General features: G+C 48.5%; 1 protein-coding gene across 2 annotated transcripts in view; it reads right to left on the bottom strand.

Moving 5' to 3' along the window:
* The window catches only part of TRPM8 (transient receptor potential cation channel subfamily M member 8), an 87,533-nt gene extending 60,300 nt beyond the window's left edge, over window positions 1-27,233 (bottom strand). For both annotated transcript variants that reach the window (XM_039555156.1, XM_039555155.1), the window contains exons 1-2: window positions 26,180-27,233; window positions 20,231-20,343 (exon numbers count right to left, since the gene is read on the bottom strand). The gene's annotated coding sequence lies outside the window, so the exon portion shown is untranslated. The remainder of the gene's footprint in view (window positions 1-20,230; window positions 20,344-26,179) is intronic.
* Between the last annotated feature and the right edge of the window lie 660 nt (window positions 27,234-27,893).

Genomic DNA, 27,893 nt, shown 5'->3' with positions numbered 1-27,893 from the left:
TTTCTTGCATGGACCTCTGGACCCACATTGCCTTTTCACCTCCAGCCCTGTCTCTGACCCCATCTTGTGACTGGGAGGTCAGTGCAAAGGAATTCCCTTGGACCATCCCTGAATGAAGCCCTTCCATTTGCCAAAGGCAGTGATGCCTGGAGGACAGCACCATTTCCATCCAATAAACACTGCCACCATCTCCACCCATTGTTCAGAGGCTGATGGGGCCAAAAGCTCAGGATTGCTCCTTAAGGGTTGTAAAAGCACTGAAACAGGCTGCCCAGGGCAGTGGCAGAGTCACCATCCCCTGGAAGTGTTCAAACAATGTGGCACTTGATGACAAGATCAGTGCTCAACATGCTGGTGCTGCTGGGTTGACTGCTGCACTTGATGATCTTAGAGGGGTTTTCCAACCTTAAGGACTCCAAGATATTCTTCTGGGAAGTGTTTTAGCTCCTGAAGGGAACAGAGGGAGGCTGTATTCACCTGCCTTCAGGGGATGATCTCGCTGATGAACTGCTGAACTCCCCAGCTAAGTGATCGATGTCCCCTGACACTCCGGTGCAGCAAGCCAACTAAATCCCTGGAGCAGTGCTCCTTCTGCCTGGGATCAGCTGGCAGGCAACCTGCCAGCCTAGCAGCGATTTACCTCAGGATCTTCCCGTCCCACTAATGGAAGGGCTGTGAAGTGAAAGGGGCTGTGCCAGGAATGCCCCCAACAGGTTCAAGCACGAAGCTTCTCAAAGGACTCTGGCAGCAGGCAACAAAGGAAGGGCTTTCAACCACTACAGGGACACACAGAGCCCACTTCAATGGGACTCCTTCACCTCCCAATCTAATCATACGACCTCTTTAACTGTACACCCTTCCTTCTCCAGCAGGTTGGATACTCCTCTGCACTAAAGACCAAACCTAACCCAAATTAAATTCTGTTACGTGTGGCCACAAACTTATCCTCCTTCAAACAGCATCGCTATTCAATGTGTTCATCCATGTTCCTCAGCAGCTTTGAGTGAGTATCCATTTCTGTGTTCCTCTTGGCTTTAACATAGGAGACTGTGCACGTTTGACGCAAGGCCGCTGCTCAGCACTCGCTCCTGGGAAGAGGATGAAAGGATGAACAGCACGTGTCAGATATTCTCAGTCACCTCACACACTGCTGGGATGGTGCTGGGATACTGCAGCAGCAGCAGCACAGCCCAGGAATGCATGGAACAAGCAGCTTTGCTGCTCCTTTCCTTTCCAAGCTGCAGAACAGACTTTGGGATCTCCAAGACGTCAATATGTCCCCGCAGCAAAACCTGTGGCACGAAGGACAAGCAATTGCAGTGAGCCCCCAAAGTGAGAATGTATCTTCAGCCACTGCATTCATCGTGCACAACACCAAACGCTCAAACAGATAATTAGGTCAGAATCTTGGGCATGAGAGGGAAAACAATCCCCCTCCCCTGCCAAGCTTACAGGCTTCATCAGCCAAACGCTCCAGAACTCCGAATTACAGTTTCAAAGTGCTGAGGGCACAGGTTTAGCTACTCCCCCCCAGGATGGGAAGTGCTGGCATACCTTTTTTCACCATTAAGCGTCTACATTTGCAAACAAATCCCGGGCAGAGCTCCGGCGCCTGCTGTTTGATGGCTTTCACCAGAGCCAGGCAGATGAACCGAAGGGAATTAGCGCCTGGGTTTAACAAAGCCCAGCTACAGCGCCTGGGTTTAGCAAAGCCCAGCTACAAAGCAGCTGACGCGGGGCTGTCAGCACGCTCGTGAGACTTCAGAGGGAGGAAGCAAGGTTGTTCCTGCACAATAGAGCAACGTGCCACGGACAGACTGGAGTGAGGACTGAAGATAAAAAGAGGATTACAGCTTAAGGGAAGCTGGCACTCCAGCTAGGGAGCAGCCCGGGCCTTCCAGCCATGCTCCATCACAACAGCACAGCTCAGCATCTCATAGCTGTTAGATTTGTGTGTGTCCACGGTCTTGTGCCTGTAGAATCCCAGAATGGTTTGAGTTGGACGGGACTTTAAAGCTCATCTTGTTCCAGCCCCTGCCATGGGCAGGGGCACCTTCTATGAGACCAGGTTGCTCCAAACCCTGTTCTGTCCAGACTGCCCATGTACATTCCCAGGGATGGGGCAGCCACAGTTTCTCTGGGCAACCTGTGCCAGGGCCACCCCTCCCTCACAGGGGAGAATTTCTTCCTAACATCTGATCTAACCTTGCCCTCTGTGATTTTTAAAACCATTGCCCCTTGTGCTGTCACTGTCGGCCCACCTCCTCTGCAAACATTGAAAAGTTGAAACCTCTTGTTTACATTCCAAGCTTGCAAAGCAGATGATGGTTTCATGCCCAGATTCAGTGCCTTTGTGCATCTGTAGAAACGGGAATTTAAAACCTGTACTGTTCTCCCATCCATCCAGAGAGCTTCCTCCTCAGAGCAGGACACAGCACACTGATGTGTGCTCCAAGCCCCTCCAGGTGCAACAGATGTGCTCTTTCCTTTTCTGCCACTCGACTCTGTGCTCACTTTCTACTACCTGACAGGTCACTGGACACCTAGAAGGGCCTAGGACTGTCAACTACTTGGGAGCATCAAGCTTCCAATGTCATTTACCCCACCCAAGCTGAGAGGCAGAGGACATTCCCAGACAAAGGGGGTGTCTCAGTCTGGAAAGAAGAGCTCTCTCTCAGGCTGTAAGAGAGCCCAGCACATTCTGGGCAGTTGTTTGCTCACACACCATCCCATCCCAGAGCCAGCCTGAATTCCTTGTCCAGATCAGTCTGTGCTTGTTCTTTCCTTGTTTGCTTCACGGTTGCCATTGTTTGTTCTCCTTCTCTGAGTCCCTGCTGTTTCAGCCAGTCTTTTCAAGGCTTTCCCTAAATGCTGTCACAGAATCTTTTAATCACTAAGGCTGGAAAAGAGCCCCAAGATTATCAAGTCCATGCCTTGAGGGGCTGCAAGTCGTCAACCTAAGCCAAGGTGCTTACTGCTTGAATTCAGAAGCATTGCCAGAAGCCACTTTACCAAGTTCTTCACTTGACAAACAGATTTTCTTCTCCACTGAGATCAGCCTAAGTTTTCTGACCCGGAACACAACACCCATCTAGAAGGAGGTTTACTTTCCAGGTACCAAATCCCAAGTCAGGGCTGTGTAGCCCTGAAAGAGAACCAACCTGTTTATGTCTCCAGCTGCCCTGCCTCCAGTGCCCCCCCTTGTAACACCGCAGTAGATTCTCCCCGGCAGGCCTCCTTCACTTCCCTCATCCTCTGCCGTCCCTGGAAACCCAACTGCATTTTTCTTTGCACATCCCAGGAACCCCAAGCAAAAGCCACAACAAATCTGTATGAGCAGCCCTCTGGATTTCTTTCTAATCCTTTGTTTTGTTCTCAGTCTTTCGGAGGACACGCCCATAGATGTGCCACCAGACGCACACCACCGGCCAAACAGCTCATCCAGCTGGCAGCAGGGGCTCCCTCCTCACAGCTCCCCAAGAGCAGGAGGGAAGGGCAGAAACATTTCAAATTCCTTCCACTACAGCACTAACTGCTCTGCTAAGCTTTTACACCCGGTAAGAGATGGGAATCCTCCTCAAATGCAGGGCAGGGAGCTCCCCAGCACTTCACCTGTGAGCTCAAGCAGCAGCTCACACAGAGGAGCAAGAGGCAGAGCCTGAACTGGAGGCAAATTGTCATTTTGTTGTTGTCATAGCCACTAAAAACTAAACCTGGTGGAGGACAGCACAGCAGAGCAGTGCCCCAGCTCCTCCAGAATGCCACTGACTCGAGTTACTCCATCAAAAGCACTTATTTGTGCTTAGCTACACTTAGGCACATTACTAGAAAGTGCCAAAACACGCAAAAATTTTGGTTGAGTTGTTATATCCACATGCTCTGTAGAAACTCAGTGTGTTTTTCTACAGGACAAGAGACTGACAGTTCATTCCTACTTACAGAAAAGGGATCCAGCTTAAATCCTAGGAGCTGAGTTAACTGACAGAGGTTACAGCAGATCCAGCTATTGCCTGTGCTGAAGCACAAACTCCACTGGGTATGATCACTGCTGAGCACAGGATGGCCAGGCAGTGCTGAACAGAGCTTAGTTTCCCCTTTCCCCTCCCCTTTCTACCTTTTTGTTTTCCTTTAGCCACATATTAGAGCCCCACTGAACACTCTCCTCCTCATCTGCAGGCTGAGGGATTGTGCCAGGGAAAGGCCTTCATGTCTAAGAGCAGATTAAAGGTCTCTTCTCTCTGGTTCAGGCACAGCACTACTCAGAGCTCACTCTCCCTGCCTCCTTTATTGCCCATTAGTGCATGTAAAACAAATGTCCACTTTGGCCACCATTATTTGTAACAGTCTGGGCCCATAAAAGTCAAAAAAGAGGATTTATGCTTGCCTGGGTGCAGAGGTTAAGTGATACAGTACTGAGCCCCACTCAAAATACATCTGACACAAGGGTTTAAATTATTTTAGTAGTGAACTCCAAATCTGAACTGTGCCAGTGCTGTCCAAATCCTCCTAAGCCAGTTAGAAGTCAGTTTCTGCATTTAGTAATGGGTTGGGATGGGTTCACAAAATGGTGGCTGTAAGTTCGACAGAACAACACATATGGACCTAAAAAAAAAAAGGGGGGGGGGGGCACAAAATCAGGTAATTACATGCCAACAGGGAGAGCTGATAGAGTTTAATACTGTTGGTGCTGTTAAAAGGTGAAAGCCTCATCCTTTTTGTTTATCTGATGGTTCTGATTTAAAACCCACTTAACGAACACAACGAATGAGACTGCTGGGCAGACTGGACGTGGTCTGGTCAATACTTGCAAACTTGTATTTCAATGAAGTGCTGCTCCCAGCCAGTTCTACAAACAACTTGTTTGAGCCCACTGGAGGTCATGCCTGTTAGCACCCTGTCAGCTTAGGAAAGATAGTCAGTATTTAAACAAAAAACCTATGAGCTGGCAGTAGGCTGGGGTGTAATGCAGTGGAGCAGCTTCTCTTGCTGGGTTCATCTGCTCAGAGCCAAAGGAACCACACCCATGAAGTGGGTCTGCCTCAGGAGGGCTCTCTTCAAATCCCTGTGCCAGAACCTGGTCCAACACCACAGGCCACGAGCTGGGGGTGCTCACCTGGAGAACAATCCAGGGAGAGCTCAGAGCCCCTTTCCAGGGCCTAAAGGGGCTCCAGGAGAGCTGCAGAGGGACTGGGGACAAGGCATGGAGGGACAGGACACAGGGAATGGCTTCCCAGTGCCAGAGAGCAGGGATGGGTGGGATCTTGGGAATTGGGAATTGTTCCCTGGGAGGGTGGGCAGGCCCTGGCACAGGGTGCCCAGAGCAGCTGGGGCTGCCCCTGGATCCCTGGCAGTGTCCAAGGCCAGGCTGGACATTGGGGCTTGGAGCAGCCTGGCACAGTGGAAAGTGTGGAAGTGCTCATGGCAGGGAGTGGAATGGGATGAGCTTTAAGGTCCCTTTCAACCCAAACCACTCTGGAATTCTGTATGCATGGCATGCAGTTTCCGTACTATCTGCTTGAAGTGCAGCTACTTTTGCTGACAAATCCTGTACACCAGCTCATAAATTCTGTGTATTTCTTATTTTTTATAAATCTCTTCTCTAGATATATAGCTTAAGGATAATGCTTTTTGTGAAGGGATTTATTTTGAGCTCATCTTTCCCATTCTCAGTTAAAGAAACAGTATTTCCATAATTCTAATTGAGCTGTATTAACCCAAATTTTAAACAGCTTCAGATCACTATTCTTCCACAGGCATCTCATTGACACAGTTATCATCAGACTTCTCTGCAGGACCACAGAATGGTTTGGATTGGAAGGGACCTTATAAACCATTTAGTTCCAACCCCTGCATGGGAGGGACACCTTCCCTTTTTGTTTTCTGCCAGCCTGAAAAAAATACCTCCTTAGTTAAAATTATACTGTTAATGTCTCCCCAAAAGGTTTTAACTAATTATTTTCAAGGGCAAGAGGAAACAAATAACAAAACTACTCCATTTTAGTGTCAAATACCCACACCTCCTGCTTTGAAACCAACTCACCTCCAGGGAACAAATCCCTGGGAATGGAGCGAGACCTAGTTTTCAAATTCACTCCATCAGCAGCTTGTGTTCTGAGCTCATGAAACAGAAACGGTTTGGAGGCAAAACAGATACCCAAGCTCTTTTTTAATGTTTCAATGATTTCCAAGTAACACTTGCAGACTCATCACCCGGGTGCCACATGAATTGCAAATGACTGGAGGAAGGTGAGGGGGGAGGATAGAAATCCTAACTGTTTCAAAGGTGTTCAGCCTCAATTCCTGCTGAAGGGTTATAAGAATCTTTTGCTTCAGCTGCACATGACCTGTTTGGCATATTTTGATATTTGGGAGCAGAATAGAGGTGGCAGCACAGCCTGAAGAGGCACCTTTATCCCAAATAAGAAAGGGGTCAAGCACTACAGATATAAAGAGGCCTGGGACATGCAGAAGAATCAGGCCACACAGGTTCTCTCCCTGCTGATAAAAGCCCATTTGGAATCTTCCCTCCCCAGTTATTCCACCGTAAAGAAGCAATCACACTTGGTTTCCAAGGTTTAGCTAGTTAAGTCGTGCCAACACAGATTATACTGGACCACCAACACCTGAAAGAACACTGTGGGAACTTTCAGATACTAAGCAAGCAATCAAGCCAAGCACTGTAACTCTGGGGATATACAAGTGCATCACTCCCATGTGGAAGGCATCCAGGAATGATTTCCCAGGGTCAGAGAGGTGCAAACCTGCAGCTGCACACTGTCACACTGACAAACTACTGCAACGTGCAATTAAGAGGAGTAGAGGTAAAAAAAAAGCTCTTAGTGGGTACACACCAGCATTATTTACAAACTAAGTGGAAGGTTTCTAGACATAACCTGTATAAGGGAACTTGGGAAGGCTTGATCCTTGCACTGGAGGTAGGAGGTGGAACCAAACAGCACGATGCAAGGATCAGAATGAGCAGGACTGCAAAGCCAACAGCTGTTTCTTGCTTGCTCCTCTCTTTGTTTTTCTTCCCAGGACCGAAGATTGAGCTCACACTGTAAACAGAAGATGCTGACTGCCAACAAGGAGCACTGCAGGCTGGAGCCTTGTTCAAGGACAGCTGATCAGAACAGCCAGGTCCCTGCAATCACTCCAGCACTCCCCAGCCTCTCTGAAGGCGCTGCTTGTCATAGCGCAGCACTTACTACAGCAAATATGTTGTGGGAGGGCTGCTGTTGAAATGAAGCCTTCGGTTTCTAGAGAGAACAGACAAACGATTGTTTGGGAAAAGCTATCTACCCCCCTTCTTCCCACCAGTTTCATCCCTGGGTGAAAACTCCCTTTTCCCACCAGCTTGAGCCCACCCCTAAGACTTCTTGACACCGAAGCTGAACTGGTTAAATAGAAAAATCTGTTAAATAGATGCTGGTTTTTGCCACTCCTACACAAACTGACATAATCACAGCACAGAAACCAGTCAGTGGAGGATCCGTGACCATCCCGCCACTGGCAGAACATCCAGTCCACAAAGAGATGAATAGGGATGAGATGATCCTTTCTCAAATAAAAGGACATAGAGCTACAGGTGCAAGGGGCTCCTGCAGGCTCAAAGTGCTCTTCACCTGAAAAATGCCATTTTAAAGTCACTTCTGGTAACAGCTCTAATTAATTGTTGTCGATACAACCCCAGTGAGTGTAAATGAGCCCTCTTTAGCAGCATTTCACACTTCTCATTTCTAGCTTAGCAACAGGAGTAGAAGAGGAGTGAAAGATTGGAGATTATTGGTTTATTCAGGTGTTGGAGAAGAGGTTCATGTGTCCTGGCTGTTACTATGGGAAAAACAGAAAGGCAATAAACCTTACCCCCATAGCTTCTGAATGGGGAGTAGGGGCAAAAATTTAGTTCTAGTTTGTTACTATGCTGCTCTATTTTTATTCAGCAATAAATTAATCTTCCCCAAGTCAAGCCTGTTTTGCCTATGACTGACTGGTGAGGGATCTGCTGCCTTCATCTGAAGGCACAAGATTTTTCACCTCGTTTTCTCCCCTGTCCCGCTGAGGAAGGGGGACTGAGTGGCTTGGTGGTCACCTGGTGACTCACCAAGGTTCATCCCTGCCAAGTAAAAAGGAAGCTCGAGCAGATCAGTATCAGAAATCAGGTACTTTGCTTGATGACGAACTTGGAGAAAGCTGGCTGGCCACTGGCTTATCAGTGAAGATAAGATCCTACATCTGTAAGGGATTAACCTGCTCATCCTCAGAGGGCAGCACATTGCAAAAGAGAAGAGTTTGGCTCAATATAAAAAAGCAGCTGCTCCCCCAGCCTTGGGGGAAGTCCTTGGCTGTGCTGGCAGCTCAGCATCCTATAAGGATCAGCTCATGTCTCCTGCAAGCCTTGTACCAGAGATGCTGGGTTAGCAAACTGCAGACCAGGCCTGTGTGTGTGTATGCTGGGGCAGCATCCCACCGACCAGGAAACACACAAGCCTGGAGGGAAAAAAAGGACTAAAAGGAAAGGATAAAATTACTTAAGCAATGCTGACATTTCCAGCAACAGAAAATTCAGGGCGGAGGGGAAGATGCAAAACAACGAGTAACCAGCCTGACAAGGGTAAGGGGCAGGAAAATAGTGACCCTGGTTGTCATCTACCCTGCTCCAAACACGACTCTGTGCAGCCACCAGGACACCGAGCATGGGACTTGCACAACATTATCTGCCCGGTGCCTGAGCTGGGGCTACAAACATACTGAGCCTGCTCCTGCAGGTCTGCAGCAAACCCAGCCTCAGCAAAGCCACGGTGCAGCGTGTCGGAGCAATTCCGTGTGCTCATGATGAGCTCTTTGTCCTCTTCACAGCCAGTTTCACCCTTTGTGCAGAGCAGTGAGCCAAAGCCCACAGACAAATTTAATTCAGGATAAAAATGCGTTTGCCAGCACAGTTTAGTCACACTTCACTGCCTCATGCTCGGTTCCACTGCGAACAGACAGATGCAGTTGAGTTCTGTCCAGTCACTTTGGTTTTGCTTCATTTGGGAATATAACACAAGAATAGCATTTGTGCTTTAGCACAAGCACAAAACTGGAGATTTATTTTCCCAACACAACTTTCGTTTGTACAATATGTACCACAGAAATCCAGGGTGAAAATGTTAATTCCAGGAACCACAGTGTGCTCAGAAAGCCTTTCCCAGGCAACTTACAATCACCCATCATAAAGTACTTGCTGTACAAGGTCCTGCCCAGTGGGTGCCTCTGCAGTTTTTTTCCCAGCCAGGAATCTCTGGGACTGTCTCCCTCTGCTATCACCAGGACAGCAAGGGTTTCACTGCTGTTTCAGGGACTAGCACTTAAACATAGCCTACAGTTTTTGTTGTCCCTTCAGTGCAGCCCAAAACTTCTGAAAACACCTTAAAAAGAAATGCAAATCCTGTGATAAACCAGAAGTTCTATCACAAAGCACACTGCAGCAGGGGAGTAATGTAGGAAGTTATGAATAAAGAGCCTGGGGCAAAAAAACCAACCAACCACAAGCACCTTTAAATTGTGAATGAAGGTTAATGATACACGAATTACTGTGCTCCCAAATTTCCATCTGCAAGCAACTGGATGCTACAGTGCTCAGCACACTCAGCCATCAATAACTTCATTCACATCAGCTCTGGGCTCAGGTTTCCAGTGCTACAGCCCCTCGTGGAGTTTTTTTGGAGTAAAGGATTCAAAACCTCTTCTGTCACCTCTCTGGGGTCATGACCTGTTTATGAAAGTAATTAATACAAAGGTAAACTCCAGAGATCCTGTGTCCTTTCAGAACAAATTTGATCTTCAGAGGTGCCCTGGCAGAGCTATCAGGTAAGTGAGCAGAAGGAGAGGATTGCAAAGTCACTGCTCCTGTGTGCACAGGTGAGGTGCTAACACTGAACTCAACCTCCATCCTTTTAACAAGGGGATTAAAACCAGTCCTTTGTTCAACCAGCACACACTGAGCACCTTGAAGCACATATTGGTACCAAAACACTCCCTGTAGCATCACAGAATCATGGAATGGTTTGGGTTGGAAAGGACTTTAAAGCTCATCCCATTCCACCCCCTGCCACGGGCAGGGACACCTCCCACTGTCCCAGGCTGCTCCAAGCCCCAATGTCCAGCCTGGCCTTGGGCACTGCCAGGGATCCAGGGGCAGCCCCAGCTGCTCTGGGCACCCTGTGCCAGGGCCTGCCCACCCTCCCAGGGAAGGATTTCTTCCCAATATCCAATCTAAATCTACTCTTTCAACTTAAAGCCATTCCCCCTTGCCCTATCACGACGCCCAATTTATTTCTGCACTAGCAAATTATGCAAGCATGATGAGGATTATTAAATACCTCACCACAAGCAACCAGTGTAATTCCCAAAGTACTGACTTGATGATGAAGTAGCATTATTACAGGAGACCTTAAACACTGGGAAATTAAAACACTGGATGGCTGTGAGTGACTCCTGTCATTAAAGGGCTTAGCAATCCTGCGTGGAGAACATCTCTAACACTTTTAAAATATGCTTACATGCCATAAATCACTGCCCCACAATCATACATGCACTTTATATTTGTAACAGCATAATTACATGACAATTACCATACAACAGTAATTAAAGGCAAACCCTGTGTGCCATCCAAGGCAGCTTCTTTGAAACAGACTAAGTATACAAGGAAAATATAATTAAGCAACAGAAGGTGAGCTGTTTCCTGATGATAATTACATTACTGGCTGTATTTTCAATTAGGTCACTTCTAAAACATCAGACTAGTTCAGGGGAGGCTGAACTCGTTCAGGATTTTGATGTCCACAGGAATCCTGCTGCACAGGAGCCCAGGTGGTCATGGACTTACCTACCAATCTCATTTGTTAAAAGCTTTCATGGCAAGTAGGTTTTGCCCCTTGGCAGACTTTTGGGCAGCTGCCTAATTTCTATACTGGTCTGACACAGACTTCAGCCAAAAGCAGAGCCACTCCATGTTGCTGAAGAAAACATTCAGCTTGGGAAAGCTGAATAAATGTGATTTTTTTCAGCTGAAGGAAGACCTTGCAGAGGTCCTTGCAGAAGGAGCTCCATGTCTATGCACTTTGGTAAAGCTCTGCCAAATGAAAGCGCCTGAGGAGTAAGCCAGATGAGAGGGGAAGGCACAGGAAAGAATGTGCAGTGCTCACAGTGGGGTTTACACAGAGCTCAGGCTCGCTGGGGACACACAACCGGCCCGGGGAGCACAGCTGAGCTCTCCCCACTGGCATCAGAGGCACTGAAGAATTTAAGGACTCCATTTGGAACAACTCATTTAAACGCCTCGGACTCCAAGCAGCAGCCTAGAGGTGGGGGAATGCAATAATGAATGCCAGTGCTCAGGTCACTTCCATTACAGAGGCATTTTAACCTCTTTGGAGAAGCTGCAGCAACTGGTGAGCTGCAAAGCTGAGCCTACAGACATGTGCTCCATGGCTAGAGAGGGCTGACTGCTATTTTTATATGTGCTTTCCTGGGAAAAGCCAGCATTTCACAAACAAGTTCAGCTAGAGAAATCATTGTATATTCATTCCTTGCTCCCTCAAAGGATACCACTTCCAGGATCCTCCCCAAGAGCAGCTCCAGCAAAGCACAGATGGATGACTCTGGATTTACCCTTCCCCAGGTTGTCTGAGGCACTGAGTTATTATTAAACTCTAGCTGTTCTCATCATTATCATAATCTAATAGGTCACAGATGGCTCAAAACATTATGGCATCCTGAATTTCATGCCCATTCATGCTGTTGTTTGTTCAAAAAAAAAATTAATCTCAAAGGCTGCCAACCCTGGTCCTGCTCAGAATCACCTTTTTACCTTCTCACCATCTGCTCTGAGACCTCAGGGGCAAACCAGTGTTGAGTCCAGCCTCAGCTACAGCTCATTTGGTTGCATCAGATTTGAAATCCTCCAGCACAAAGTGTACCTAACTGCTCCTGATCCCCTCCAGGAGAGGCAGCACTTCACTGCCCTATCCAGCATGACCAGGACCACTGCAGAGAGAACACATTTTGGAGGTGTGTACCCTCAGTCTGAGTCCACCTACAGCACAGCCTCAACCATCAAAACCCTTCTTTAAAATCAGCCAAGCCTGATAATGGGTAACATCCAAATCCAGACTCACCTGGTCCACTGTCTCCTGAAACCTCATCAGACAAGCTGAATTATTCCCCATTTTTCATCTGGTACCTCTTTGCTAGCATGGATACTCTTGTCTTAAAAAAAAATCCACCTCATTGATTTTAGGCCTTTGCTACTTGAAGAGTCACTTCAAGCTCTCCTCTGGCCTCCAATACTTATTTCCATGCCAGTTAGGCCAAAAGGAGACGTTTTTTGCAGGTTAAATAAACAGAGAAAAGGATGAAAGAGGAGGTCACAGTCCAGATTTCAGCACTGAACATGCCATACACGGCCTTTTCTGTACAAAAAGCCTAGATAAACCCCAAAATCTGATTATGTAGATTATTCTCTCACGTCACACTTTGATACTCTTATGCATTTTAAGGCTTCTAACGTGCCTTTCAGAGAGAAGGGCTTGCATGAGTCCCTCAGCAGAGAGCTAGGAAGGAAGGGGGGGAAAAAGTGGATTTATCCTATCATTCAGCAAGCCGCCACAACCCCAGCAGGAAGGTGGGGGAGCCTGGCATTCTGCCACAAGAGAAAGCCCAAAGCAAGCTGTTCTCTTTTAAGGCAGCCGTATGGAAATGCAGCTTTCAGCTGCAGCTTGGTGAAAGCTGCTCCTACAGCAGCGTTGCTCTGCTCTTAGAGCAGACCTGCTACACACAGGCAAGAGGCGAGTGGAGTGGGTGGGCTCACCAAGCCTACAGAGAAACCAGGATCAACAGCAAGTTCCTCTGAAAACAGAGCTGGTGATCCAATGGGGAAGGATATAAAGCTGCAGATAAACCATGCAACAGCATCAGCTCCTCTGGAGCGTGCAGAGCTCAGCCAGAGGAGTGGTAGTGACGCACCTGAAGGATGGGCTCAGCCAGAGGGACCCGGACAAGCTCGAGCACTGGGTCCCTGGGAATCTCATGAGGCTTAACAAGACCAAGTGCTGCTGCTGCACTGGGGTCCGGGCAACCCCCAGAATTAATCCAGGCTGGGGATGAGCAGATGGAGCAGCCCTGGGAGAAGGACTTGGGGGTGCTGGTGGGTGAGAGCTAGACCTGTCCCAGCCCTGAACCCCCCTGTGCCCTGGGCTGATCCCACAGTGTGGGCAGCAGGAGAGGGGGAATTCTGTCCCTCTGCCGTGCTCAGGTGAGACCCCACTTGCAGAGCTGCCTCCAGCCCTGGGGCCAACAGCAGAAGATGTGGAGCTGCTGGAGAGAGTCCAGAGGAGGCCATAGAAATTATCAGAGGTCTGGAGCACCTCTGCTATAGGGAAAGGCTGGGAAAATTGGGATAGTTCAGTCTGGAAGAGGCTTTGGGGTAACCTTATTGTGGCCTTCCAGCAGCTGAAGGGACCCAACAAGGAAGATTTAGCATTCTAGCAGTACTCAGCCAGCAGAATGAAGTTCAGAGTCAAATTAAATTCTGAAAATCTTTGGAAGAAAGTTCTGTGTCTTTTCTAGTGAGTCACTGGTCTGTTACCATTGCCAAAGGAAAGAAAGGGTAAGCAAAGCACTGCTGTTACCCAGGACTACCTAAATAGTTGTGGGTTTAGTAACCAAGGGGAGATACAGCTGTACTGGGGGGGGCTGCACTGCAGCACAGCAAAAAACCAGCCCTGTCCCGCTGGCCACCCTGTTTGCACAACCACTCAAGCCCAACCCTACTGCCAGCCTCATAAATCTCAGATAAGAGAGATGTCTCTGTGGTAAGATGCTGGCTGGGGCACAGGGCCCCACACTGAGGGGCCTGCTTCAAGCCCCATGGAAAAGCTGAGCCAGCCACTTCTGAGCTCCACCTCCTTCTGGTTCAAAGGGAGCGAGAAATACACCCTCACTGAAAGGTGAGAGCCATTAGCAACCACAGGGACTAATTGCACCCACAGTGGTCTGACAAAATGGGACTACAGAGTACGTACTGCACTGCTCTAAAAGATACCAGCGAAGTTTTACCCCAAACTTTGTTTCCTTTTGCACATACTTTCAACTCCCTCCAAGCCTTCAAAGTTGCAGTCAAGTCATTTTTAACAGTTCAAAGTGAGCTGAGCCTGATACTTTTACTCAGTGCATTTAAAACTGATTTAGTTACCAAAAGCTGCCTAAAATATGTGGAGTTCAACTTGAATGTGTTAGACTTGGCTAAAAGCCACCCTATTCTCTATTGAAGGCAGGAGTGCTGTAGAAGGTAAATACCATCCTACTGTCTCCAGGTTTCTGTTAATCCCTTAGGAAAAAAAAATAGTTAATTTTTTTTTTAAAAATTGTATTTGACAGTTACTTTCATACCATGAAATACAGTAACACTTGAGCTGCACTAAGGATTAAAACATGTATTGCCAGGGCCAGCTTAGAGCACAGTTACACAACCAAAATAAGAATATAATGAAATAGGAGATTCATGTCTACAGCATTCTCACAACCCTGTTTAGTATTCTTTGCTTCCTGCATTACACCAAAGACATTTCCAAGTGTCCTGCAGCTTTCACAGCCCCTTGTTTATTAAAGGCTCGTATTTGAAGCGGAATTTGGCACCGACTTCACTTGCTTCCTCCTTGTCCCCCTTACCTTTTTCCTTTGATTGTTACTCCAGAAAGAACCAGGAGTACAATCCCTGCCTTTTCTCTGAGTGTGCTCACTCTTTAAACTCCTTGGTCCTCCCCTCTATTCAGCCCTTGCTCTGCAGAGCTCCCCCGCACAGAGCTTGAACCATCAGTGCCTTTGCTGCTGCTTTCTCATCTTCCCACGCTGCGGGCTGCTATTGCATTTCCCCGGCTGACTCCACCTCTCCTCTTCCCACTCTCTTTCCTCTTTAGATTCACTTCAAGGCCAACTTCCCTTCCTTGCTGCTGGACTCACACAGCTGGGAGTGTAGTAAAGCAGGGGGAGGGGAGCAGAGCAGGGAGCTTTTATTCAGCAATGCTTCCTTAAGCAAGCAGCTGCTTTGAAGCCCCAAGGTCCAATTTCAACTGCTGAAGTTGCCAGTAATAAAAAAAAACAGCTAAATATAACACTGCTTTCAAAAGGCAGGTTGGAGATGGGGGACTCCACTGTTAAAGCTCTCCAGCTGAAACACGATCAGAATCTGTAAATACACAGCTTAGATGTAATAGCCAATAAACACTTGCTGGAATGAGTATTTGAAAGAGGAATGCCAGACCCACAGGGTCTCACCACACCTCTCCTGCTCTACTCCAAGCCCTGTGCCAGGTGCTCCTGCTCAGACTTGCTACCCCCACGCAGCTCCTCACTCAAGGATGGAGCACAGGTGAGAGCAGGGAGAGAGACACGGCAGGGAGCACCCACAGCTCTGCTCCCAAATCTCTGCTGGCTGTTCTGCAGGCACACCCCCCCCGTCAAGGCAAATGGGATTCATGGAATCACAGAATGGGGCTGGGAGGGACCTTCAAGCTCATCTTGTCCCACCCCCTGCCATGGGGTTGCTCCAAGCCCCATCCAACCTGGAGAGCTTCTTTATATTCTTTACATATAAAAGGAATGTTCCATTGATCTTGGTAGTCTGTTTGGATGTGTAAAACTCAGCTGCAGCAAAGCCTGAAAGGTGCTGGTAAGAAAGCTGCTAAGGAATAGGCCGAGTGGCACAGAAAATCACACCAGCAGTACTGTCACTGCAAAGACCAGACTCTGCTCTGCAAAGAAAGTTTGACTGCCACGTCTTAGACGTCTACAAAAATCACACCTCCAGGTCACTAGAGCCAAAATAACCCACTGAGAAAAAAACCCAAACAGGAATAACAAGTCTAAAAATAGCAGTATTTGAGTTTACAGTTTTGGACAATGGTATTTTCCACCCAATTCATTTAGCCAGTACAAATTCTCACCTCCTCCAGTGTCTGAATTTGAAATTCCTGGTGGCCATTTATTCCTGCAGCACTCCTCTTTCCCTGCTGCCCTTTCCCTAGCTATTTCCTCATAAAACAAATGCATTTTGCCCCCGTACAGCCCATCACTGCAATGCACACCACTCCCAAAATCTATATTCAGTAGTTTCCACTCTCTCCCTCTCTTTACATATATTTTTCTGATATAAGAAGTCTATGCATGAAAATATTCTTAAAATTATAACCAAGCTGCATTGGAAATAATACTTTTTACACAACTGGGTTTGGGATTTTGCTGTTGTTATTCCTAATGACGACTGTGGTTGTAAATGAAAGGCACGATTTCCTTCCCTTTCTGAAGGGACTGAAGGATGGGGAGGGAGGTGATCAGTGAGGCTACACCTGGAAGAGTGTTGTTACATTGGGGCTCCCCTGTACAAGATATGGATTTACAGGAGAAAATCCAGGAAAGGACCAGAAGAGGATGAAGGGGCTGGAGCATTTCGTGCAAGAATAGGTTGAGAGAGCTCTGACTGCTCAGAGATGATCATATCAATGTGCCCAAGTACCTGATGGGCAGGAACAAGGCACAAACACACCCATGAAAATTCCATCTGAGCACAAGATAACCCTTTCTGACCATGAGAGTGGTCACACACTGGAACAGGCTGCCCAGAGAGGTTGTGCAATCTCCAGCCGTGGGGATATTCAGACCCCAATTGGACATTCCTGGACAGGCTGCTCTCAGTGACCCCACTGCAGCAGGAGGTTTGGGCTGATCCCTTCCAGCCTAAACATGAGTTCAAAGTGAGGATGTCTGGGAAATTAGGCAAAACCCTATTGTGAGACTGCCCCACCAGTTACCACCACAGCTCTGAGCCAGGCCCAGGGCCCATGCAGGAAACAATTCTACAACCTCCTTCCTTCCCTGACCAGGGAACAGCTGGCAAACCTCACCCAGCCCTCTCTGGGACTAGAAATGCCAATAACATGGAGTTTATCTTCTCCTCACTGGAAGGGAATGGTTGATTATCTGCAGCTTTTGATGTGCATTTCTCAGAGCTCAAACACATCCCTCCCCAAAGAAATTGGTAAGTCAGCTTGCCTTGAGCAGCATCTGGATCAGCTTTGGACATGTGTGTGGGCAAGAGATGATGTTGCACACTGGCTCAATTCATAAAAAACGTGATTAAATGTCCACACTGCTGGCTACTTACACACCCTTGTTTGAAGAGTGAAGATTTGATGCATCTGGAGGACAAATCCTTTTTCATCCCTATTTGTTTCCAAAAGCTGCCTGTGGCTGGCTCAGTTCTCCAGCTAAGCAGCCATGGATCTATGCCAGGCATCACAGCAAGTAAGATCAGCACCTGATTTAACTGCAGCTTCCTTAATGCAGGGGATGCCTTCTGATACTTCCAGGGGGTCTATTTTTCTTTCACAAGTCTTATCTTAGATGTCCTGACCAGTAGCTTTGACCACAGCTGCATTCTCACACCAGTCACTGCACACACCTTGAGTCAGGAGAGCTCACTTAGCTCCTTTTTTAAAGCTGAACAGAGACAGCACAAAAGTCATTCCCTTTTAGTCAGAGTTGAAATTAAGGCCTTTGTATGCAGTCACAAAATGCAGTCAACTGACTCACAGCTGAGTGAAAAAATAAAACCAATTTGGTTTTAAAGCACACTTTAAACCCACTTTTTCCCTAGGAAGGGTTTAAGAACAAAAACTGGATTAATAATACATCAGAAAACCTCAAGGTAAACAGGAGCTTAATTGCGAAGAACAGAATAAAAGCGGGGTTTGCTGCTGCCAGATGCCTCCTCTCCTAGTGTGTGACTAAGCCAAAGGCCTGGCAACACTGAACTGCCAACAAAGATACCTCCTCTTCACAGCTCTTACGTAAGCATCATAAATCCAAACTATTCACTGCACCCAGAAGATAACACCGAGGTTTGTAAAGCCCTGGAACAGGCTGCCCAGGGCGGGGATGGAGTCACCATCCCTGGAAGTGCTCAAAAAACCACATGGATGTGGCACTTGAAGACGTGGTTTAGGGGTGAGCACGGTGCTGGGTTGAGGACCTTAAAGGTCTTTTCCAGCCTTCAGAATTCTGTGATTCTGTGGCCATCAGGCAGAGCAGAGGAACCTGCAGAGAAGCGCTCGTGCTTCTCATCTCTTCACAATCTTCAGTGCACCTGCCAAGAGCCCACAAGCACAGACCCCTTTGGCCTCAAAGCCCTTGAAGACGTGATTGCATAAAAACACATCCCTTTTTAGGTAGGGGATGATGGGTAGTTTTGGAGCAACCCCAGCCAGAGGCTTGGCTTTATACAAAGCTTCTGCAGGAAACCCTGGCAAGAGGGAAAGAAAGGGAAGTTCTATTACAGAGAATCATGGGATCCCAGACTGGGTTGGGTTGGAAGGGACCTTAAAGCTCGTCTCATTCCACCCCCTACCATGGGCAGGGACACCTTCCACTAGACCAGAGTGCTCCAAACCCTGTCCAGCCTTGACCACTTCAAGGGATGGCAAGTCCACAACCTCTCTGGGCAACAGCAAAATGGGTTAAGTGTCAAGTGAATGCCCCAAGAAAGAGGTATTATTCAGCAAAAACCAAATTAAACCTCAAATCACAGACTCCCACTCAAATAGTTTAGAGCTACAGCAGTCCCCTTAGGGACAGGACAATGTCACCTTGCTGGAAAAGGCTGGAAGGAGCACCTTTCCCCACACTGCAAGCAGCAGCCAGTCTTAATGCCTTGATCTGTTGCTGAGCCTAGAAACAGGAGAGCCAACTTGTCTTCTGTTCTGCCCATTTTTGTGCAGGGCTTGGAAGATTTATTCTGTGCAATAATGAGCACAACTACAGCCCTTACTTCTTTCTTGGCAGCTTTATTAAAACATTGCATTGCTTGATTAGGTTAAACCATTTCATGTCAAGATTTACACCAACCCTAAAATAAGTAATTTTGCCATGTAGGACTTTTTCTTTACTAAGCTTGGGGGAAACATTCCCTAACCTCTAAACAAAACTGCAGTTAAGAGCTCAGTGCTCACAGGCTCTGAAAAACAGAAGCTTGGCATCCCCAAGAGATGGCTCTATCTAGAGGTCTGGAAGAGCCACGTCGTAACAGATTTATTTCTAAAACGATTATCTGACAAACACTGACAGCTTCTCAACTTGGCTGTCCAACTGAGCCCTGTTTCCCTGCTCAGTCCTGCTCACCCCTACTACAGGCAGCAGGAAGAGCAGGGCAGTACCACAGTTCCACTCCACAGTCTTGCCTCCAACATGTCCATTCCTAGTCACAGAAATCCAAATCCAACCAAGTTTTTGGCCTCAGCATGATCCTGGAATTCTTGGCTAGACAAGCTTAAGCCTAGTTCCTGAGGCAGGTGCTGATGGGACATTCCAGGTGCCCGAAAGTCCAGCACTGCCAGCTGGCACTTGCCGCTTCTCCGCGTCAAAGGGACCAGCAAAGTAAAACCCTGATGGCCAAGGCAAAGAGAACTTGTTATTGGAACTTGTTGGATTATTGCACTGCCAATCCCTTGAGTTCCCATGTGATTATTTTACAAGCTAAAACACCCAGGCAGCAGTAATTCTCCAAAAACAAACAAAGAGGCCTAGACTCAGAAGGAAGTAAGCGACTTGTTTTCTTGGGCAGTTTTTAAAGATACAGCCTACCTCTTGCAGGGATCTTTTCTCCACCCCCCTCATCGTGTACAACTCCCTGCAGTTCAGAAGCTCAAGCTGTACTTGGGGTTATCTCTGCTCAAGACTTTACAGGATACTTTACACTGGCAAGACTTTGCTCCTGCCACAGACAAGGAGACAAAGCTTTGAAGTCGCAGCTGAAAGATCCAGTTTAAAGACACACCGAAAGTTTTACTGAGCAAAGAAACCTCCAATAAGGAAAGGAATAACCACAAATATTGGTCAATCATTAACTTAGTCAAAAGACAAAGGAACCTTGTTTCTGTGTGGAGTGTCCTCCAGAGCAAGAAATGTAATGAGATCATGTTGGTCCATTCTCACTGCAGAATTCACACAAATGAGGCCAAAGCACCTCTCACCATCACTTCTAAATTGCAAAGCAATGGATAATTATTTAACTCACTTTCCAAAATAGGAAGTCCACTATGGCACCTAAATCCAACTCTTTCCCTCAGTGCACTGATTAAATACATGAGAGTTGTTTGCATCAGGTGTTTTATCATTCCAGCAATGCCATACTCACGGCACACAGAGAGGTGGAAGATCACAGGAGAAGGAAATCAACAGCTCCTGGTGGCCAATTTCCTCAGGTTCCAACGCTGCAGGAGGTGCAGGGCCTCTCCCAGGAGTGCATTCCTGAGGAAAGCAGGCAAAAACAAACCACAGACTTCAATAAAACAGTCTAAACCCCTACAAGGCATTTCGTAATCTTACAGCACTCAGGCTTAGAGCAGGCTGTGTACCTGCCTTCCTGTCTGCACATTAAAGGCAGAATCAGAAACATTAAAGCATCTTCCAGCAGGCTCAGTGGATCATGACAAAACCCTGCAGCACAGAATCACACGGAGAGCCTGGCATGTGGCCAGGGGGGCCTCCAGCAGCATCCAAGGACAGCAGGCACACAAAGCCCATCCTCATATTCTTGTGCAGCACAGAAGGTAACTCAAGACTCTGGAAAGGCAGATCTAGATTTGAAGACTTGCAGCTTCCCTCTCTTCTCTTCTTATCCCTACCCAAGTTACAGCCCCACACTGCATTTCAGCCTCACTTACAGCCTCGTGAGGAACGAGGCACAGCTGGGGCAGAGCCTGTGCCCTCCCAGCTGCCTTCACCCAACCAGCTGCACCTGGAGGATCTCTCCAGTAGCACAAAGAGCCATCCTGCTCACTGTGGCTCCAGCAGGGAAGTGCCAAGAGATAATGGGAGATTGAAAAACACAGCACCCACCACAACCACGGCAAGGGAACCTAGGGCAAAACCTGGGGGGGGTTATTTTGTTTGAGCCTCTACTCCACTGCTGTAGAACATCCTAGCAGCAGTCTAGGACCTGAGGGAGCTGCTAGAGCTGGGCCAGGGCAGGGTTAGGTTGGATTAGGGAAAGGTTCTTTCCCCAGAGGCTGCTGGGCACTGCCCAGGCTCCCCAGGGGAATGGGCACGGCCCAGATGCTGCCAGAGCTCCAGGAGCATTTGGACAGTGCTGCCAGGGATGCCCAGGGTGGGATCGGTGGGGGGTCTGTGCAGGGCCAGGGGCTGGATGGGATGATCCTTGTGGGTCCCTTCCAGCTCAGGATATTCTGTGATTCTATGATTTGTTGACATAGGAGGCTTGTGAGCACAAAACTGATCAGTGCTCAGCACCCAAACTCCACCACATAAAAAGAGAATTCTGCCTTGCAGACCTACTCTGCTCTTGACAACCACCTCCTATCTTAAGGTTTTGATAGCTTGGATTCCATGAAGAGCTCTCCTTGGGATTACGCTGAGCTATGATATTAACTTTTATTTATTAAATTCCCAACGAGCAGCCCTACTGCAAGTTTCTTTTTATAGCTGCTCAAATTAAACATGTATGACCTGTCACCCTGCAGTCAGTCTCAGTGTTACCTCTTTGCTGGGAAACACAACAGAGAACAACAACATTCTCTCTTCCACAGCCAAACAACTTTTAATCACCTTAGCCACAGGATCCCTATTGGTAATCTGTCCTCTGGGCCCTCCTCGTTCTAAAAGCAGAAGCTGACAGAGAATTCAATTAACGTGTCCCCTAAGGATAACATGTTCAATCACACTAAGAGAGGAAAAGCATGCTCAGATGGAAAAGGAAGCTCCAAACTTCCAGTGGCACGTCTGTGTCCCAGCAGAGTACCATCAGACTCATGAAGTAAGGAAAGGCTTTGGGTTTTCACCTTGGCAACAAAAAGCTTTGTTGCTGCTGAATTTTCCCCCTTTTAGGATGATCTGCCACCTTAATCCGGGGAAGCCCAAAGGAGTTCTCGGGGTCAAACCTTCAGAAGATCAGCGGCGGGTCTGTTGCACTGATTTGGTTTTCCCCATCTGTTGAAGAGTATGTAAATCCTATATGCCACCACTTCCACTGCTCAGGTGCCTAAAACATTATCCAGTTAGCAGAGAAAAAAGCATGAATTAAATTCCAACCCTTTTTGAAGGGCAAAACTCTCAAAGGAAAACTGTAGTCCGTCTAAGGCTTTGCCTAGTTGGAATTTTCTGCAGTAGTAAGGTATTTATCATTGAGTAACATAATCACAGAACATCCTGAGCTGGAAGGGACCCACAAGGATCATTGAATCCAACTTCTGGCCCTGTGCAGGACACCCCACAATCCCACCCTGTTGCCTGAGAGCGTTGTCCAAATGCTCCTTGGGCTCTGACTTGCTTGGGACCATGACCACTGCCCGACCATCTGGCCAGAACATCATCTGGGGAAAGAACCTTTTCCTAATATCCTGCCTAAACCCGCCCTGACACAGCTCCAGCCATTTAGCTCAGCTTCACCCCATCATCTTCAAACAGAATACTGTGTCCCAGTCCCACAGACCTTGAAGAAAACCAACCAATGGCCTGCTCAAGCAGGGTAAAGTGTGAAGAACTTCAAGCTTACCACACATGGTAAAAAGGGTCAAAACCAATTCAACCACAGAACAAACGTGCAGCTCTTAATGGACTTGCTCTCCGTGTCACATGTTACCATGGGTCAGAACCAGATGATCTTTAAGGTCCCTTCCAGCCCAAACCACTCCATGATTCTATGATCATTTCCATTGGACCTGAAGGCATTCTGCAACTCCAGAGGAGTAAAGCTTAAAAACACACGTTTAAAATAAATTTTCCACACATCCTGTCACACCAACCTAAAATATGCAGGTGCTGGGTAGAAACCCAGCTTCCCAAACCATCGTGTTGTCAGCAGCTTCAACGCTGCATAAACATACCCAGGGACAACTGCTGAGTCACAGCAGCAGCACGAGATTTTCCAAGGTTTGAAAAGTCTGGATTTCAGAACAGAAACCGCTGTGGTGCTGTCAGTTAGTGGCAAAACAAAACACAGCATGGGGGGAGGGCAGGGGAAGAGAAAAGAAAGCCAAACTGTTGGCTATGTTGGGTAACTTTTCCAGTCTTCCCAGCTTGTGATAGTGGCAGATGGCCCAGTCTGTAAATTAGCAGTTACCAGATGGGCCCCCTAAGTAGCTTTACTGCAGTAAATTGATTTGTTCGTGGATTTGGTATTAAAATGTCCTTCACTGTCTGGGTAGTGTTTGGCCACAGAGCTGCAAATTCCACTTGATTGCAGGGAAGGCCAAAACCCCAAACATTCCTACTGGGAAGCTGCCCCTACATGTGGTGGTTACTGGTGAGTCCCAGTCACCAGTCAGGTGGGCACACTGGAGGTACCTGGCTCTGCCGGAGAGGCCAGAGCAGACTCAGGAGTTGAATGATCCTCATGAACCCCTTCCAACTCAGGATGTTCTAGGACTCTATCATTTAATTCTGGCCATGGATGACAAATACAGACAACACTGCAGTGAGGAGCTGGGAAAGGACACCCTGACCCAGGGTTGACAAAACCATTTCAGGACAAAATTCTCATCATTGTGGCTGAAAATGGGGAAGGAATTCAGTTTATCAGATAACTTCAGTGCCACCTGTCTCTCTCCTTCTTCCCTCTATACCCTTTGCCCCTCCTCCAACCATTTTCACAGAATCACAAAACTCCTCTGGAAATCATCCAGCCCAACCCCCTGGGTCACCTAGAGCAGGTGACACAGGAGTGCATCCAGGTGGGTTTGGAATGCCTCCAGAGAGGGAGGCTCCACGCCCTCCCTCGGCAGCAGTTCCAGCGCTCTGCCACCCTCCATGAGCAAAAGTTCTCTCTCACATTGAGGTGGAACTTCTCATGGTTTTGTTTACAGCCATTGCTCCTCGTCCTGCTGCTGGGCACCACTGAGAGGAGTCTGGCACCAGCCTCTTGCTATCCAGGGGGAACTCTGGGTGCTGAAAGGCACCTTTATTTTGTACTACTAACCAGGACTTCTACTCCTGTGTCAGCATCTCAAAGAGAATGGAATTAGTGGAAAGAAAAGAAGGTCAATATGTTATTTTCCTTCATTTCATGGCAGAGGCTGATAGCCAACATTCTCTACTTGGTTGTTATCCTTCCAGACCTCTGCTCAAATAAGAGGAAATTGTCTCAGCAGCAGTGAGCCGGAAGCCAGAGATTGACATTTATTGAAGTGAAATACTCCACATTCCTTAGATTTCTTAATAAACCCGCAAGCGTTTCCATCTTCCTAGAGCTCCTCTGGCATGTCCTGGTATGATATCCCATAAGACTCGGTCCCAAAAGCCTTTGCCTACATTTTAGTTCATGTCAAAGGCTGGCAAACCATGACTTAATCCTCCCAGTGGTCCTCTGCAGCTGCAAGGGCTATAAAGTCACCAGGGAAGAGTGACAAACAAAGAGAAATTACTCAAATTTCTCCAAGAGTACTGTCACATGATGCTTTATAGTACTAATATCTGGATATTAGATATATCCAAACAAAACAAACCAGTTTTCCTCCTCAAGCCTGGAGAATTAAATCATTTGTCAGCCTGAAAGCTCATATTTCCTCAAGTTATGTTGCTGACAACAAACAAATGGGCAGTGGAGGATTCTTCCATCTCCCTTTTTTCCTCAATCTCCATGTCTCCCATTGTTTCAAAAGAGCTTCAAGTTAGATCTCCTACCACAGGTGTAAGTACACATTATTGTTCCTAATTATTACTAACTTCACTCAAACATCTTCACAGGCCGACTTGGTCCTTAATCCAACACGTAATGATCAAAACTGAATCCTGAAAACACATGGAAGGAGCACCAATGGCTGGACATCAGTGGCTACGACTAAGGTACTTCCTGCCTCAGTACTTAGTGAATGTATCCAGCACTGAGACAGGCAGCATGCAAAGCCAAACTGCCGTGCTACAAACCATTACTGCTGAATTTTGTGGGTTTTGGCTGGAAGAGAGGCAACAAGGCCATTTTCTAAACCAACTTTTTTACAGGGGAATGTGCGGTTTCAAGGGCTTCACGCTCCAGCTGATGAGACTGTTCAAATTCAGTGAGCTGTAACTATTACACACAAGCTAACACACAAGTATTATTCTCCAAAAAAAGCCTGGTTTACAACAGTGTCAGTCCAAGGAAACCACAGGGTGCAAAGCCTGCTGCATCAAGAGCTGGAGGAAGTAAACCCTGGGCTCAAGGGAGTGCTGGGAATGACAAGCAGCTCTCTCCCTCTTCTCCTCCAGCACTTCACCCAGTGTCTGGATATCTGGCACGTCACATTTTCCCCAGAGAACTACTTGTTTTCTTTACTATCCCACCAAGCAGCATCCTACCCTGAGAACCAAGGCAGATATTCCTACTGGAATGCAAAACAATCTGGCATTTTTCAGGATAAGGTTTACTGTTGGAGCTTCATTTCCTGTTGGTCATTCTTCCTTCTCCAACTCTCCTCTGCTAAATCTCAGTTTGTCTTCAGATTTTACCCATGACCTGGGCTGACCTGCCTTTTAACCTCTGTCTCTCGAGCTGCTTGGTAAGCCCACGTTCACAAAAAAATTCGGGTCTCTGGGCAGTGAAGCACAGGGATTTGCATTTAACAATTTAAATAGCAGGAACGGAAGTCCATGGTTCAGGAAATCTGTCTCTGCTGCTCATCCTCACACAGAGGAGACTCTGCCTGCACTGCCCCTCCAGCTACACCTCAGCTTTCTGCTGCCTTCCAGACCGTCAGAGTCTTTTCCATGGAAGCCTGAACTGATTCTTCTAGATTCTTTTGCCAGTCAAGTGGCTTATTTGTGGACTTTTATCAACCTGCCCTGGAGCTAGGGAAGGCAAGCAGCGAGGGGACACGTTCCAGTCCCTGCTCATTGAAACCAAGTCCTGTTTCTCAATAAACAACTGATATGCAATGAAAACATTCAATTATCGTTCAAAAAGGAAAGGCCACCCTTTAGAACTCATGTGCTCACTGCACTGCAGGTTTATCCCACCCCACTACCAGCAACTGCCTTGTCCTTCCTCCCTCTTCCCAGACAGCAAATCCGCAGTACGCCCCTTCCAGCTGTTTCCAGTCACTAATCCCTCCCAGTTCGAACCCTTCCTGAGGAGACTGAAGCAAAAACTCACCGGTAGGTTCGCAGCCGGGATTCCTCATCGGGGGATCGCTCGCCACGTTATTGCCGCCGGGATTCCTCGTCGGGGAATCGTTCACCCCCTTTTCACAGCCGGGATTCCTCGTCGGGGGATCGCTCGTCCCGTTTTCACAGCCGGGACTCCTCGTCGGGGGATCGCTCGCCCACCACGTTTTTGCAGCCGGGATTCCTCGTCGGGGAATCGCTCGTCCCGTTTGCACAGCCGCGATTCCTCATCGGGGGATCGCTCGCCACGCTTTCACAGCCGGGATTCCTCATCGGGGGATCGCTCGCCACGCTTTCACAGCCGGGATTCCTCGTCGGGGGATCGCTCGCCACGCTTTCACAGCCGGGATTCCTCGTCGGGGGATCGCTCGTCCCGTTTTCACAGCCGGGATTCCTCGTCGGGGGATCGCTCGCCACGCTTTCACAGCCGGGATTCCTCGTCGGGGGATCGCTCGCCACGCTTTCACAGCCGGGATTCCTCGTCGGGGGATCGCTCGCCACGCTTTCACAGCCGGGATTCCTCGTCGGGGGATCGCTCGTCCCGTTTTCACAGCCGGGATTCCTCGTCGGGGGATCGCTCGCCACGTTTTCACAGCCGGGATTCCTCGTCGGGGGATCGCTCGCCACGTTTTCACAGCCGGGATTCCTCGTCGGGGGATCGCTCGCCACGTTTTCACAGCCGGGATTCCTCGTCGGGGGATCGCTCGCCACGTTTTCACAGCCGGGATTCCTCGTCGGGGGATCGCTCGCCACGTTTTCACAGCCGGGATTCCTCGTCGGGGGATCGCTCGCCACGTTTTCACAGCCGGGATTCCTCGTCGGGGGATCGCTCGCCACGTTGTCGCCACCAGCCACGTGGCTCCTGCCGCCGGGGCGTGGGCGGAGCCGGCTCCATCGAGCGCCGCTCTTCGTGAGGGCCACGGAAAGGAGAAGCCACCGCCGCCCTTCTGCTCGCGGCACGGCTGGCTAAAAGCGGCCAGGCGGGCAAAGGTCACTGCCAGCCCTGTCGAGATGGCTCACAAAGCCGGGACAGCCCCAGCCCCGACACCACATCAACCCCGCGAAGAAAATGTACACGCCTTTTTTTTCTTCTTCTTAAATAAGTCATCACAGGGGCGTTACCAGCTTCTCTAATTGGGCCAGCAGTGTGTCCATCTTCAGAGCACTCAGAGATTGGCTCTGCCGGACGTACTAGAAACTTCCAGCAGCTTCTCACAGGAGCCATCGCTGTGGCTTCCCCCGCCGCCACCAAAAACCAGGCTGTGTTAACCTGATGCAGACACCTCCAGGGATGGGGACTCCACGCTGCCCCGGGCAGCCACTTCCAAGGCCTGACCACCCTTCTTTGTGAAGAAAGTCTTCTGGTGTCCAACCTGACTCTCCCCTGGCACAGCGAGGCCATTTCCCTTCATCCTCTCCCTGTTCCCTGGGAGCAGAGCCCGATTTCCCCTCCCGGCTGCCCTCTCCTGTCAGGGACTTGTGCAGAGCCACAAGGTCCCCCCTGAGCCTCCTTTGCTCCAGGCTGAGCCTCCTTTGCTCCAGGCTTCCTGTCCCCCAGGCTGAAGCCAGCAATGCCTGCGAGGCTGGAAGCTCTCCAGCCACAGGCAGTCACACTGCACACCATGTCCCGACCTTTGGCACAGCTTTGTTTTGCATGGCATCAGTGTCACTTGCACTAGTGACAACGCTGGAGCTTATGCAAA

Source organism: Corvus cornix, chromosome 7 (assembly GCF_000738735.6).
Source record: "Corvus cornix cornix isolate S_Up_H32 chromosome 7, ASM73873v5, whole genome shotgun sequence".
Classification (NCBI taxonomy): Eukaryota; Metazoa; Chordata; class Aves; order Passeriformes; family Corvidae; genus Corvus; species Corvus cornix.
The sequence above is the reverse complement of the archived record's forward strand: the minus strand, read 5'-3'. Positions and strand labels throughout refer to the sequence as shown.